The sequence below is a fragment of the Mixophyes fleayi genome, chromosome 2 (assembly GCF_038048845.1).
Source record: "Mixophyes fleayi isolate aMixFle1 chromosome 2, aMixFle1.hap1, whole genome shotgun sequence".
Lineage (NCBI taxonomy): Eukaryota > Metazoa > Chordata > Amphibia > Anura > Limnodynastidae > Mixophyes > Mixophyes fleayi.
This window is the reverse complement of record NC_134403.1, coordinates 201323490-201339436: the sequence shown is the minus strand read 5'-3', so window position 1 is coordinate 201339436 and position 15947 is coordinate 201323490. Positions and strand designations below refer to the sequence as shown.

General features: G+C 39.1%; 1 protein-coding gene across 2 annotated transcripts in view; it reads left to right on the top strand.

The window, feature by feature from the left end:
* The window catches only part of LUZP1 (leucine zipper protein 1), a 72250-nt gene extending 71053 nt beyond the window's left edge, over positions 1 to 1197 (top strand). For both annotated transcript variants that reach the window (XM_075195339.1, XM_075195340.1), the window contains exon 5: positions 883 to 1197. The gene's annotated coding sequence lies outside the window, so the exon portion shown is untranslated. The remainder of the gene's footprint in view (positions 1 to 882) is intronic.
* Positions 1198 to 15947: the final 14750 nt, after the last annotated feature.

The window sequence follows — 15947 nt, the reverse complement described above, 5'->3', positions numbered from 1 at the left end:
GTTGAGTGATGGGTGGTATTATTTGGTATATTGGCCACATCACTATACCACATTCATTGTCATTGGCACCTGAGGTCTAGCTATGGCAGCAGAAGCATATGGCCAGCAACTGAAAATGATTTTAATTATCATACTGCCATGTGCCAACTTAGTTTTATTTATCAATCTCATATTTCATAAAGTGGTTAAATGTTTATAACCTGTGCAGTTACAGCGTAAGCTATTCTTCAAATTGTATTGTTGCATGAATTGACTAACCATCTTTTAGCCAGACATAATGCAATTGTAAATGGAACGGTGTTCCTATTTACTTGCCTGATATGTAATGGTTTTCAATGACTCATTTGAATATGGATACTACTTACACTTCACAGCTATGTTTTTGAACGCCTTGATAATAGCAAGAAAGCAAATGCAAGTAATCAAGGCAAGACTTTAAGGCGTCTTGAGATGAAAATTAATTTTTTTAGATTGAGAACTATAGCAGTAAAGCTTGTACAGAAGTTAATTTGTGTATATGCATTGTGAGCATACATTCATTTTTATTTTATTTTTCATAAATACATTTTTTTTACATGAAGTGGCAATAATCCATTTTGTATTTTCTTCTCTAAGCTAATACAAACAGCTTGGATCACAACAACAACAACAACTAATGATTACAGTACTAAGTTCCTGTACTGCACATCAGATGTCCTATGGATCAGTTTTATCTTCTAATATGTTGCTTTCCCTAATTGAGACTTAGGCAAACAAGGTGAATGTTTTGTGTTCATAATTTGGACATGCTAGAGAATTGACATTATGATTAACACCACAGTAGTAGGGTCATCAAGAACTTAATCTGGTACAGTTCTAACCTCCACTGTCTTTTTGTTCCAGGTCAGTGTTCTAGAAGAAAATGGACTTTTATCCACTTTAAAGCTGAAGAAGACACTGTTTTCCTATTGTTCCTATGTACCCTCCCCCACCCCCCCCCAGCACTGAATGGACCTCAGCCAACCTTTGTGACATATTTTGTTTTAGTTTTAGTATTTTTGTTTATTTTCTTCTATTCTTTAGCTTTATCCACAAATTAGGCAAGGGAATAACTGCATGATTTCTCAGGGTAAAAAGAAGGCACAGATGTTGCAATTGTATATAATACTCTGTACTGAAAATGGCTCTTGATGGGATATATAAATAAAAGGAAAAAAAAAGAATTATATATATATGTATATGTATATGTGTATATAATATATATATATATATATATATATATATATATATATATATATATATATATATATATATTTTGCATGGCTACTGCTCTTAAATGTGTAGGTACTAAAAGTACATGGTTTTTAAATCCACTCTTTAACTTATATGAGATGTGCAGGGCAAGTAGAAAATTTTGTGTGCAAGTTCTAAGTTCTGTACAGTCTGGTTCTGTTTAATTGATGCTACGCATGTAACTATGTATAAATATCAGATAAATGTATAGTTTCTTGCAGCAAATTGTATATGTATATAGGAGCAAGAAACAGATTCTTAGAAGCATGAGACGCTTCCTGTTTTGTTTTTTAAATCCCCAGCTTTTCATATTTTTACATTTGTCAAATATGCAGTCTTATTCTCATCATAGCAGAAATCGTTCCTCTGCAAAAACAATTTTTGTGTGTTTTTAAACTGTTTATTTTAAAGTCAAAATTGTATACAAGACTACTAAATAAAATATATTGTCTTATGTACTATTATAAAAGGTTATTGCAGTGAAAAAGAAACCAAAGGAATCACATGATTTGCGTAATATGCACTCCTGTTAAAAACTATCACTTTTAATAGACTGAAAGTGTACACCATTTTGTGGTCTGAAACAATATTGATTTATTCGTGCCTTAGTGATGTCGCTTGTTCCTACTTAACTGATAAGCGTCATTCTTGCGAATACTGTTTAATCCACATAATGTATGCGTTCAATATGTGTAGGTGGTAGGTACGCTTGTACATATGATTAATCTATTCTTGTCATCTTTTAGACCTGTGACCAAATTGAATATTGATAGATATTGTCTTTTTGGTAGGGAGATATGTATTTATTTTTATAATACACCTATTAAAGCAAGAAAATACCAAGTCCATAGGCACACCTTTAATTTGGCCCAAATAAAATAAACCTTATTTAAATAGTTGTTGTTTTTTTTTTTTTAATTCGTATTTATTATAACATATGACTTACCCAGACAGAGTGAGGGAGGTCACTTGATCTTTCCAAGCTTTAGTTTTTAGCAATGTAGGTATATGGTAATACACGTCATTCCCTTTTGTCAATCTATGTTTTGGGGTTTTTTTGCTTGTTAAATATTTTTTTATTTTTAGGTTCCATCATGACCAATCAGCATTCAGAGACCAACTTGTTCTTTAATGCAAATATTAACAAAACTGTATCCGTCACAATTAAGTTTTCTTACTGTCGAGGTCTCTTTTTATATGTTGTTTGGTTACTTTGCCTAGAAGCACTATTTTCATGTGGTATTAGCAGTTATTATCATCTTTCAACATTCTTTAAATTTAATTTTCAGAGGCATTTAGCTGCTATGCCTGTTCTGTACATTCCTGGGCCAACACTGTTCATGTACATTGGGTTTGTTTCTACTTTGTCTTTTTTTTCTCAAATGTGTCCCAGAATTATTATTTTTTTATCTGCAGAATGTAGACATAACTTACAATCTTCCTATGGTGAACACAAGAGCAACTTGGATGTTTATGTGGAGTGCAGAATGGAGCATAGAATGAGTGAAATCTGTTATGCCTCTTCATTGCTCATAGCATCCATATCTGTCCATATATTTCTTGATGATGGCTTTTGAAAGCACTCTGATGTGCATTTATGCTTAGTTGAATGCAGGAGCTTTCCTTTGTGCATGAACCCTAGATCTTTGCAGTCACATTCATTTACCATAGCCTAAGGCTGCTCATATTCCAAATAGTCAATACAGCTAGCAGGAATAAGTACTTACTTGGTTGTATCTGCATGCATGTAACATAAATGTACCAATTTTTTAACAGAAATGGTTTTAAGTGAAACAAGAAAACAGCTGGCGTTGGAAAAAAACAAGAATTTTGATTGATAAGACAAATATTTCATTTTTACAATGAGTGTATAATCATAATTTGGGATAAGATTTTTACACTTGTTTTTACTATATTAATCCATTTTAAAAACTGCTTTTAATAAACTGGTTCATAACAATGGTCAGGTTCCCTTTCTTAAAGCGGAGTTTCATTTTGTAATTTACTTTATTTTTTTACAGTATTTTTTTTTTTTGTCCTTAGTGATGATGCTGCATTATTGGGCATGGCAGAAAATGTGGTCAGAACATCACTAGTCGCAATACCGATTTTGATCTGGAATGTCGACCACAATAGCATGCAAGTTTCACCAATTTGGCCATGCAGTTGTATTGGCCAAATTGAATGTTGATCCTGTCACTCGACTTTCCAGATGTGTGTCCTTATAGAACAGTTAGCAATGTGGAAAATAACTGTGGTTGGTTGGATATTGTATTGTAAGTAAAGGGAATCTTCAGGCACTTCATAATCAGCTATTTATATGGCACCACTAATTCCGCAGAGCTGTACAGAGAACTCGCTCACTTCAGTCCCTGACTCTTTTGGAGCTTAGTTCTCAATACACACACACATGTCAATTTGATAGCAGCCAATTAACCTACCAGTATGTTTGTGGAGTATGGGAGGAAACCCACGCAAACATAATACTGTAAATGTCCTCCACTTTTATACTACATATCAAGACATACTTGATTTAAATTAAACAATTAGATATTTGAAGCATGTGGCTATCCTGAGATCTTGTTTGTTTCTTGTTTTGGTGCATTGATATGTCTTAGTCTGTTTTTGGGCTGTTTAGATTATAAAATCATCTCACTGCAATCGCCATATCAGAAACTAATCCTGACTGGTGCTGGAGAACTCATTGTAGAGCAGGAATGCAACGTGTACCAATGATACCTCATTTAAAATGTGCTTGCACCACTTTTTGTAATAAAAATGAAAGTAGGACCAGACCTCCAGGATTGACTCCTCACTCTGCACGTAAAGGGGTTTTATACCTTCAGATGACTTTAATTTATTTGTACATGTTGCCCTGAAGCTTTTATTAAAAAATACTATCTTCAGTTTGTATATTATCTGGCTATATTTGTTGCAGCGTATATCTGCAAGGGTACATTAAAGACAAATGCAGTCTTGTATTGGCAACAAAAGTACAGGAAATGGAAGCAGTATATTTAGTAAAAGCTGCAGGAGGTCTTTAAAAAATAAATAAAACAATTGAAGTCCTCCTGAAGGTGGAAAATGTTTTAATCTGCATTGTCTACCCTGTGTGGGTTTTTTTTGTTGTTTTATTTTAATATTCTTTTCTACATGTGTTTGAGGTCTTTTAGTTTAGTAATTAAAATGTATCTTTGCTCAGTTAATGCTTTAAATATAAGCATTTAGATGTTTAATATTGACTGCAATTGGAGTCCAGGATACCAAGAGCAAAATATATATGCACCAATCTGTTGACCAGTGTAATAAGTGCTTAGAGTATTCTGCCACTATGTGGTAGTAAGTATAAAAAAAACAAAAACACTATTTTCTTTACAATGTTTCACTGCTTACAATGTGATGGTTTCGTGAGCACAAAGCATTGTCTGAATGTGAGCATGTAATCGCAATTCTTGCACACCGATCTCTGATCTCTTAAGGTATTATGGACTAAACTTAATTAATTGGAGGTTTCCTGCAAAGTCACTGAAGGAAACCTTATTTTCTATATACAACTCTGTTTATGCATATTTTCTGGTTATGCTTCAAGTCAAATTATTACAGACTGCTTTCTGTGTGTGTTTGCAAGAAATATTTATCTCTTATTGGTAGAAATTCTTTCATCAGTTCATTTAAACACATTGTTTTACACAAGCAAATTCCTGAGCTGCTTTATGTTGTAATGTTCACATGTATCTCGTATACAAACCATAGAAACCATAAAATATATTTTTACACTCAGTTCATGTATTAACTCTTGTTACATTACTCTACCTATCAATTGTTTTTTGTTTTTTTTAATGTGGCTGTACAGATGTTCATTATGGTTCTTTGATAATAAAAACAATTCTTAAGAATCTGTCGCTTTGTTACTTCACAATTCATTTTGTGGCTGATTCTTTTTTGTATGCGTTTTGTAATTTCATCTGAGTAAAAAACTAAAGTCTGTCAAATGCACTGTAAAAGGACCTGTGGTAGCGCCTCACACGCGCACGCTGTCCTCTTATTATGTTCTCAGATACATTCGTTATAAAACTCGCACTTTTATGCTCTTTTCCTTACAGTGTTGCCTTACTCAGTCTTTTGACCACACTAAATAACACACGCTTTACAGAATTATTTATCCAATAACCACTGTATCTCAGCAGTACGTCACAGTATGTATTCGTTATAAATAACCAATACTCACAACATATGTATGTACATTTAAATCAGTGTTTTACTGTTAACACAGAAAAGCTTGTATTCACAGTTCACACATATATCATAACGTTGTTCAACATAATATAGTATCTCAATATAACATTAACCCTAGGTTCACCACCTTTTTCCTTATGCTATCCTTTCTTTACATATGTATCCTTGATAAGAATCAGTATTTATAATAATGATTTAACTATCACAGATATCAGACTATAGCTACACAGTTATATGTATACAGATAGTTAAATCCACATTACAAACACACACATAGATATATATATATATATATATATATATATATATATATATAATCTCTATGTGTGTGTGTATATATATAAAAATTTTAATGATACTTATCAAGTCCTTGTATCCTAGATCCAATTCTTGATCTGCAGTGTAGGGAACGTTCCTGTAGTATAGAGTCCTTTTCTGCAGCATAGTGTAGGTCTTCTGTAGTATGGTGTATTCCTATCCTTTGCTGTAGTGTAATATACTAGAATATATATTTTCTGTAGTGTATCCCTAATAGTATACTGCCTTTCCTATATCTTCTCTGTAGTGTAGTGTGTCCCTATTAACCCTCTTTTATAGTGTTCCTATTAACCCTTTTCTGTAGTGTAATGCTCATTGTCCAGGGGCAGGCAGGAAGAGAGCTAGGGGGAGTCCCGGGTCTGGCTTTGATAGTCCAGACCCGGAAACTCCCGGCCTCCCCAGCGGTAACATGTGTGGTGATTCACCACACACACGTGGACCTTATGTGCGTGCTGACTTGAATCGGTACACACAGTGGGGTTCTTTGTTATGACAGTGCATGCGTCAACAGCGGAAGCGCAGTAGGGGCATACACACGTGCCAATCTCTGTGCGTGCAATGTCACGCGTGCGCGCACACGTCGCGACACCTTCACATGCACAATGTTGTATTTATGGTCACACATTCCCCCCATCATCTCTATATTGCACATTTCTCCTCTGACCTATTATTGATGATGCCCCTTCCCTATATTTGGACCTTTTTATGTGCTGTCAGCCAGGGACGGTTCAAGAAATTAGTGATACTAGAGAAAAGATTATATTAACAAACCCCTTGCTCCTTTGCAAATCCCTGGTTGAATGTTCCCTTGACTGAAACAAACATTAAAATGTAAATAAAAGTGACGAAAGCACTGATGTACAAAATATTGTATACAGGTTTCACTACACTATTTTTGAGAGCAACAGATTACATAGGCACTATTTTAGCTTTTTATTTAATTATTGCCTAATTTTGATTATTTTATTTTGATTGGGCATCTTTTATTTATTTTTATTACCTTTTTATATAGGTCATCATTGAGCTTATGTGGCAAATGGGATGGAGAGGAGGCAGAGTTGTAGTCCTTGGGCCTGAGTCATTAAGGAGAACAAAGCATAAAAAAACAATAACTTTGCACCTGGGAAAAACCATGTAGCATTGCAGGGAGAGAACAGGTCCAAATAGTGATTTGGTCCATACAAAAATAGGTTTGACGGTTTACAAAAAGTCACAAGAAACATGAAAAGAGAAGGCAAAGCCTAAGTTGGTGAAAAACCCAGTGACATCAAAAGTTATTGCCTTTTCCTCTTCTTTTTTTTTAGGAAGAGGTTCACAACCCCTTACATGCTTAAAGTTCGATCAAAGCTAAACCTTACGCCCAAAAGAAACGGATCTTTCGAGCAACAGGATGTAGAGGAGGGAATAATAAGGTGCTCAAAAAGTATATGTCTAAACTAACCTTGAAATGAGTTTTGAATTTATCATCTAAGGTTCTTGATAAGTCTAAAATTTAGGCTTTTGGAAAAAGGGGCCAAAGTTTGCTCCTGCTGCTAAACCTAATCTTTTCAATTTATTTGTAGATTTGAATAAGTATGTCAGAACATTGATTCACAGGAGATATTTTGCACACAAAGCTCTCAAAAAGGATAACATTGAAGGACAGTCAAGATTTGGAGATTCTGGGAGCAGTCGAATCTTTAAAAGCTAAATGTCCGGATACTGATGTATCTGGAAATGGTATATTTTTTGCTATTGAGAACCCTATTCCATTGAAGGTATTTAGGAATAAATCAAATTTGTATCCCTTAAAATTTAAAGGTCCTTATGTGGAGAGTTTTTATTAAAGTACAATGGAGGATTGTAGGGCATTATGTGATAGATCTGTATAAGAGCCACTCAGGAATTATCTAACAAAATAGGAGAGGGGGCCCTCATAAATCTAATCTCTGATAAAGAGATCATTATTAAGCCAGCGGATAAAGCAGGGAGTTTGGTGATCTAGAATGTGTCTGAAGCTTTGAGACAATTAAATGATAAGTTTTAGGTTACACTCGATGGTGATCCAACCCTTCTGAATCAAAATGAATTTACATACCAGATGGTGCCCTTGATATACAAAAAAGACTTTCAGTTCTTGTCTATCACACATCCTGTGGTGACTACTTACTATCATTTAACTAAAGTTCACAAATCCCTCACATCACCCCCTGGGTGTTCTATCATCTCAAGAGTGTGTTTCCTCACAACTAACATTCTTTTTTGTAGATTCACATTTACCAGGTAATGTAATCTCTTTTGAAATTACATACAAAGGTTACCACACATTTTTTTGAAACTTGAGTCAGTTGATTAGAAAAGTTTATCAATTTCTCACGTGTGATGTTGAATCACTTTATTCTAACATACCTCACAATTCTGGTCTTGGCGGCTGAACACTTTCTGAAAAAATGTTCTTATGGATTAAATGTTGCATGATTTTGTGTTATGATCCATAGGGGGAGATCCGTTAGCTGCAATGTTCCTGAAAACATTGTGGCTGTGCATTTTTACTGGTAGTACAGTAAAATATACACTAAAAAAAAAAAATGTGTGCAAGGTGTCTCTGCACGTTCCAGAGACACATAGCGCATTTTTTTTTCTAATTTAATCACCCTCATACAGTTTATTTTGATGCACATCACATTTTTTTTTCTATTTGATTCATGTTTTTATTTACAAACACTTGGGACTGCCATGGGAACTAGGTTTGCTCTAAGCTTCTCTAACCTCTATATGGGACCCGCCTATTTCTCTATGGCGGGTATATCGATGATTTTTTTTTTGGGGGGGGGGGGGATAGTGAAGATCTGTCAACTTACACTTTTAAAATTTCTCTCAATCAGTTATTTTGGTTTCTGATTCACTAGCACTCAGTTATTCACAGATTAACCATTTGGATGTCGCACTGTCGGCAATGGCTAATTATATTGTTACAGAGGCCTTTACAAAGGAGGTAGATTCTAACAAATATCTTAACTGCAAAAGCAGTCATTTCAAGTCATGAAAAAAATAACCCTAAAGGCCAGTTACTTCATATTAGTATGAACTGTACCACTATAGAGAAATTTAGGAAACGAGCAGATATGTTATTATTATTCTTTATAGGGCGCTACAAGGTTTCCGTAGCGCCGTACAGGATACAGACACAGTGGACCATACAGGGTAAAACATACAGAACAATAAACGAAAAGTACCAGGACTTCAAAGCTCCAAACATAGCATATACATTGAAGATGGAGCAGAAGAATAGGTAGAGACAGGGAGGAAGAGAGCCCTGCTCGTGAGAGCTTACATCTTAAAGGGAGGGCAAACAGACGGGAGGCAAAATAGGGAGTCGGAGGGTAGCAATCGCAAGAGAGGAATGGAGAACAGGTTAAGTGGTTGGCTGTTATGCTTTGAGTGAAAAGTGGGTTTTAAGTGACCGTTTAAAGGTGCACAAATTAGAGGAGAGTCGGATGGAGCGAAGGAGGTCTTCCAGTGGAGGGGGGTAGCCCAGGAGAAATCTTGGACTCTGGAGTGGGGTGAGGTGATCAGAGTGAAGGAGAGGCAACGGTCATTGGCCGACTGCAGGGAACGGGATGGGTGTGGGTAGAGAAGAGATTGGAGAGGTAAGGGGCAGTGGAGTGAGAGAGGGCCTTGTAGGTAAGGGTGAGGCATTTGAAGAGGATTCTGTAAGGGAATGGAAGCCAGTGAAAGGTGAGACAGAAGAACAACGCCGGAAGAGGAAGATGAGTCTCGCAGCAGCATTAAGTATAGACCTGAGGGGGACAAGGTGGGAGAGGGGGAGACTGGTGAGGAGAAGGTTACAGTAGTCAAGATGGGAAATGAGTGCATGGATAATGGTTTTGGTGACATCCTGAGAAAGGAAGGGCCGGATGCGGGCGATATTGCGGAGTTGAAGGCGACCGGATTGGGCGAGAGATTAAATGTGGGGGGTAAAGGAGAGGGAAGAGTCAAGGGTGATGCTCAGGCAGCCGAGAACGGGAATAGATGAGATGGTGGTATTAACAGTGATAGAGAGATCAAGATGGGAAGAAGATTTAGAAGGAGGGTAGACAATGAGCTCTTTTTTAGCGATGTTAATTTTGAGAAAACGTGAAGACATCCAAGAAGAAATAGTGGAAAGGCAGTCAGATACACGAGAGAGAAGCAGGGGGGAAATGACATGAGAAGAGATATAAAGTATAATGTCATCAGCGTAGAGGTGATATTGGAGACCAAAAGATGTGATGAGAGCACCCAGGGAGGTAGTGTAGAGTGAAAAGAGTAGAGGTCCAAGAACCAAACCCTGAGGAATTCCTACAGGGAGGGCAGAGGGGGGGTAAACCAGAAATTGATACGAAGAAGGAGCGGTTGACGAGATAAGCTGTGAACCAGGCAAGGACAGAGCCAGAAAGGCCAAGAGAGATTGAAGGGATTGCAGCAAGAGGTGGTGGTCGACAGAGAATTGGCCCTTATATTTAGCCGAGATGAGGTCATTAGTAACTTTGGCCAGGGCGGTTTCAGTGGAGTGGAGGGGTCAGAAGCCAGATTGGAGAGGGTCCTAGTGAGGCTGTTGTAGACTACCCTCTCGAGAAGCTTAGAGGCAAAGTGGAGAAGTGAGATGGGACGATAGTTAGCAAGTGAGAAGGTTTCAAAAGATTTGTTTTTTTTTGAGAATGGGAGAGATAAGGGCATGTTTGAAGGAAGAGGGGACAATGCCAGTGGAGAGTGACAGATTGAAGAGGTGAGCAAGGTAGTAGAGGAGAGGGTGCGGAGGAGGTGGGAGGGGAGGGCATCCAGGTGGCAGGTAGATTGGGGGAGAGGAAAGAATGAGGGAGATGATTTCATTGTTAGAGGAAGGCAGAGCGACAGGGGTAGCAGGAGAGTGAACCAAAGGGGAGATATCAAGTCTGATTGCCTCCTTTTCTCCTCCAAAATTGAGGCTGTCGGTGGCAGAGAGGGAGAGTGGGATAGGAAGGGGGGAGGGGACTGAGAAGAGATGAGTAACTTGAAAAAGGTTTGTTTAGCAAGGGAGAGAGCGGAGCTGTAGGAGAAGAGGATAAATTAGAAGTGAAGAAAATAGGCTAGAAAACGAGATTTCCTCCAGAGGCGCTCCTCAACACAAGTGTACCTCTGAAGGAAATTGGTGAATTTAGAATGCCAGGGTTGAGGTAGCCAGTTGCGGCGACGTACAGAAGAGACGGGGGCAACAGCATCCAGGGCAGTGGTGAGAGAGTAGTTGTAGAGGGAAGCCATCTGGTCAGGGCGTGCTAGGGTGGGAAGAGGGGAGAGGAGAGTTACAAAAGAGGAGGAGAAGGAAGCAGGTCAAGGGCATCAAGATTGCGCCTAGTGAGTATAGTTTTAGGGGGAGGCGAAGCAGGGAAGGAAAACAGAGAAGGAGAGGAGGTGGTGGTCAGAGAGAAGGAAGGGAGAATTAGAGATTTAGATAAGTCAGAGAGAACACAAAGATGGGAGAAAATGAGGTCAAGGGAGTGACCAAGACTGTGGGTGGGGGAAGAGGTCCACTGAGAGACCAAAAGAGGAAGAAAGGGCGAGAAGTTTAATGGAGGCAGGGGGACGGTAGATGACAGAGACGCGGAGGTGGATGGGGGAAAAGAGGCGAATGGAGTGAACTTCGAAGGAGAGGGAAGGCACCGTGGGAAGAACCCAAAATGTACAGTTAGGGGATAGGAGTAGGCCCACATCACCTCCGGACGGTCATCTGGTCTGGTGCAGTGGGTGAAGGAAAGGTCCCCATGGGAGAGAGCGGCTGGGGAGGCAGTGTCAGAAGAAGAGAGCCAGGTTTCAGAGATAGCAAGAAGGTTAAAGGAGTTAGAGATGAAAAGGTCATGGATAGCGGGCAGTTTGGAACACCAGATCCATCCGTAATAAAGGGCACAGGAGAAAGGAAGGGAAGGATGTGGGGAGATGTGGATAAGATTAGTAGGGTTGCTGGAGCGTGTTGAGGGGTAGAATTTGGGTCGGGGGAGAGGATGGGTATAGGACATGAATGAGGGGGCATGATGGGAGACAGGAGAGAGGAGTGTGTAGTGGAGGAAGAGATAAAGGTACAGAGGGGACAGGAAGAGTGTGGAGAGCAACAAGTGGTGAATCACACAATAATGAACAATGAAGTACTAAAACTAGAGCTGCTCAGGTTCAGTTCCCCGAGAACCGAACATACCCGAATTTAGCAGATCCAAGTACCGTGCCGAGCCGACTCGGTGCTGTTGCGCGCCATTGGATTTCAAAACGAGGCAAAACGTCATTGTTACATCGTCGGATCTCGAGAGTTTTGGAATCCTTTTTAAGATCCAACATAGTGGGTGGTTGGGAGGGAGGGCAGACACCCATTTTTCTTTTCTGCCACTGCTGTGTGCCAATGTGTCCTAGATGTGTTAGGAACTGCCGTGTATTGTGTCATTGCTCTGTCGCTTACCCTCCAGCTAGGTCTCTGCACTCTTTGTTTGAAAGTGTATGAAAATAATATTGTAATCTGTGAGGTGGTCAAAATTGACTGCAAATGACTTGAAATTAGTGGTATTGAGGTTAATAATAATGTAGGAACAAAAAAAGAGCAAAATTATGTGATTTTAGCATATTTTAGGATTTTTTCTAAAAATTCCAAAACCAAAACACATGAGGGCGGTTTTGCAAAAACCAAAACCCGAAGCTAATCCAGATCCAAAACCAAAACTAGTTCACGGGGGTCAGTGAGTATCTCTAACTAAAACCAGTAAAATGCAGGCAAAAACAAAAGATGGTGCTATATAAATGAAACAGGAAGTGTAGAGAGCAGCTAGTAGAGAATTACTTAAAATGAGCAAAGAGGTACAAAGACAACAAAGTGCAGTACAATGTAGGCAAACAATAGGCGGTGCTATAAAGTAAAAAGCTAGTCAGAGAAGAAGAGTACATTACAACAAATAGTGAGAGACCTCCTGTACGGGAGTCCGGAGGGTAAGTGTCCACAGGAGACATCAGGTACAGGTGAGTCCAGAGGTAGGAATCCACAGGAGCAGGAGTGCAGATATCTCCAGGAGACCAAGTGGGAACAGCTGGGAGAAGTCAGGTGAGGTCAGGAGACTAGGGAATGGCAAGAGAGCAGGGTCCAGCAGTAGTAGAGCGTCAGGGAAGTCCAGGTGAGTTCCAGAGGGGGAGTGACTGTGGCCATGGGTTGGGGCCCACAGGTGAGTGGAAAAAGGGGACAGAATCAGTGAGGCAAAGGAGGTGGTGGTAAACAGAACAGATGGTGGGAGGATGAGCATTGCAGGGGTCCAGAGGCACTGGTGGAAGGACAAAAAAAGAAGGCAACGAGGAGCAAAACGGGTCCAGCAGGAGGCAGCAAGTTGCAGAACAGGGATCCGGAGGCACTGAGAAGGTGACTGTTCTGGTAAAGGAGGCCAGGGTGGGGAAGACAAGCGGAGGGGTCAGGGCTTCCAAGAGTCACTGGGGAAGAGGAGCAGAAAGTCCAAGCAGCGGCCTTAGGAGAGCAAGAGTTGGGTCAGCGACTAGGTGGCAGGATCAGTAGCTGGAGATAGGACCTGGAGGCATGAGGGTGAAAAGCGCCCAAGCTGCGGTCTGGAGTAGATGACAGTCGGGGACGGAACAGCGGGCAGTCTACAGGAGCACAGGAAGGGATCCAAAGTATGCAGGGCCGGCAGTAGAAACAGGTGAGACCGGAGAGGAAGGCCCAAGCCACGGTCTAAAGTAGAGACAGCCGCTGGGTATTGGGTCAGCAGGAGGAAGCACCCAAATGAGTGGTGGCCGAGTTTACGAGCCATTAGCAGCAAGTATCGGCAGCAGAGGCAGGCATCTCCATAGGTGAAATGCGGGGCCCAGAAAGAGTTCCAAGCTGGGCTCCAACGAAGAGCAAGCAGGACATGTCTGTCCTGTTCAGAATAAACAGAACATGTTAAATCAGTTTTTTAGAAGACAATGATATCTTGACTTTATCCTTGAGAAAGCTCTTAAGGAGGTTGAAGAAACTGATCAGAGTACTTTATTAGACTGTACATTTGGCAAAAAGTAAGACCGTGGATCTGTCTTTTGATGTTTTATTAAACTTTTTAATTATCTGATTTAATACATATGGTCTAGAGATTAGGAAGATCATAGAGAAGAACTATTGTAGCTGGATGAACTGACCTTGTAATAATAAGGAGAGAACTATATTTAGAAAGTGTTAGGGAGTTTGAAACAAAAATTAGCTCCTAGGTTTTTTTTTAAAAGGAGGAGTTGAAGGAGACTCGTAAGGACATTAATTTGAATTGGTCGACTAGTAGACCTAATGGTTTCTACAAATGGGGGAAGTCAAGATGCCGTACACGTACTTATGCGGACCACAGATGTAATTTTTTTTTCCTCTATAGCAAAAGAAAAATTCCCTATAAGAAAAATGTTTTGACTGTTGGTCAAGCTTTGTAACTTCTCATACAATGTCAATGTGGGGTTCAATATATGGAGCTGTGGTGACCCAAAGCCCTATTGGACAGCACAGAGGAAGTACATACACGCTTTTGAAATGCAGGGCTACAAGGGGTTAATAGAGGCTGAGAGAGAGACAGTGGGAATGACAGTTGACAATTGACAGTTGATAGTTGAATTGAAAAGGTCAATTCCCAAGAGGATGTGCAGGAAGGAGGAGTTTTGTGTCATAGCAACAAGTCCACTAACTTTGGTAATAACTGTGAACTCCCAGAAGGCAGTGGGGAGAGGAAAGTTCTAGACTTCTGAGGGAGAGAGATGAGGTTTATGAGTGACAAGAAGACAGACCGAAAGATAAGAAATCTGAGTTGAATCTTTCCATGTAGCTGCTCACTACCTCAGGAACAGGCTGAGAGAGATAAGATGTATTACTGCTGGAAGTCGATCATATGAAGGAACTCTAGTTGAAAATATAGTAGGTCTGCAAATCACCTTTGTCACAGATTCCTCCACTTGCTTTCCTCTATGCTGACAGATTTAATGTACTACAAAATTCCTGTGCACAGGTCAGCCCAGGACTGAGTGTAAAATATGGTAACGTTACCAGGGATAATATTGGTGCACCAAATGTTTTAGTTGAATGTTAATGTTAAGTGATTTACCTAAAAATTGATTTATTGTTATTGAAGATGTTATCGCTATTGTGCCTTATACTCACCAGTTGTATATTATATGTTAAATGCTATTATGCTCTATGTTGATCAAATGAATATTTTGTCATTACCATTGAGTTGAAGGGGTCAGTGGCGCGATGGCTTACCAAAATTATCTCTGCTGCATTATTAATAAACCCAAGTTATTTGACCAATCCTTGTCCCTTTCATTGAAGTATTTATCTCCTGACCACCGGATATCCGACCAAAAAAGAACCTGACTCGTGTCTGGAGGACAAGGTAAGGGAAGGAAATCCCATCAGTACTCGACCACCACAGAGCAGACAACTAGATTCCATAAAAGGTTTCTGAAACATCACTCTGAACATATTGAAGAAAGTGAAAACTCAGTCTACCTACTTATGTCACATCATGTCAAAATTTAGATATGAAGGAACTTGAAGTGAAAGCGATCAAACAGATCCATGTTACTTGGGGGGAATATGATTGTTTTAATCTTTTGTGTAAAAGGGAGACCCATTGGATCTTTCAGTTGAAGACCCTCGCTCCACAAGGTTTTAATGATATGGTTGAGTTCATTAACATCTAATGGATTCAATGTGTCTCAAAAGCTTATTCAATATATATTGAGTCATACTATTGGGTATGTGTAGATATTGTTGGAGGCTATATAATGCTGATTAGAACTATTGTTTCCATGTTTGTACATAATACTTAATATTGTTATGGTATTGCAAGGAGGTAATACTTTCCCTCTCTATTTACCAATGAATTTGTATTGCCCTTCTGATAGAACACTTTAGATCATTTAATTTAATCTATTTAGATCATTTTAGTTTGTGTCAGAAGCTCTGCCTCCTACTATAATTATTAATTTTATTGTTTATTTATTATTGGTGTTACTTTGTTATCATTATTATAAAATCCTATTTATTTTATTTCAGCTTTCGATCATTAAATATATTTATTATTGATTGAATGATATATGTTTATATAGATTTTGTGTAATTATTTTTT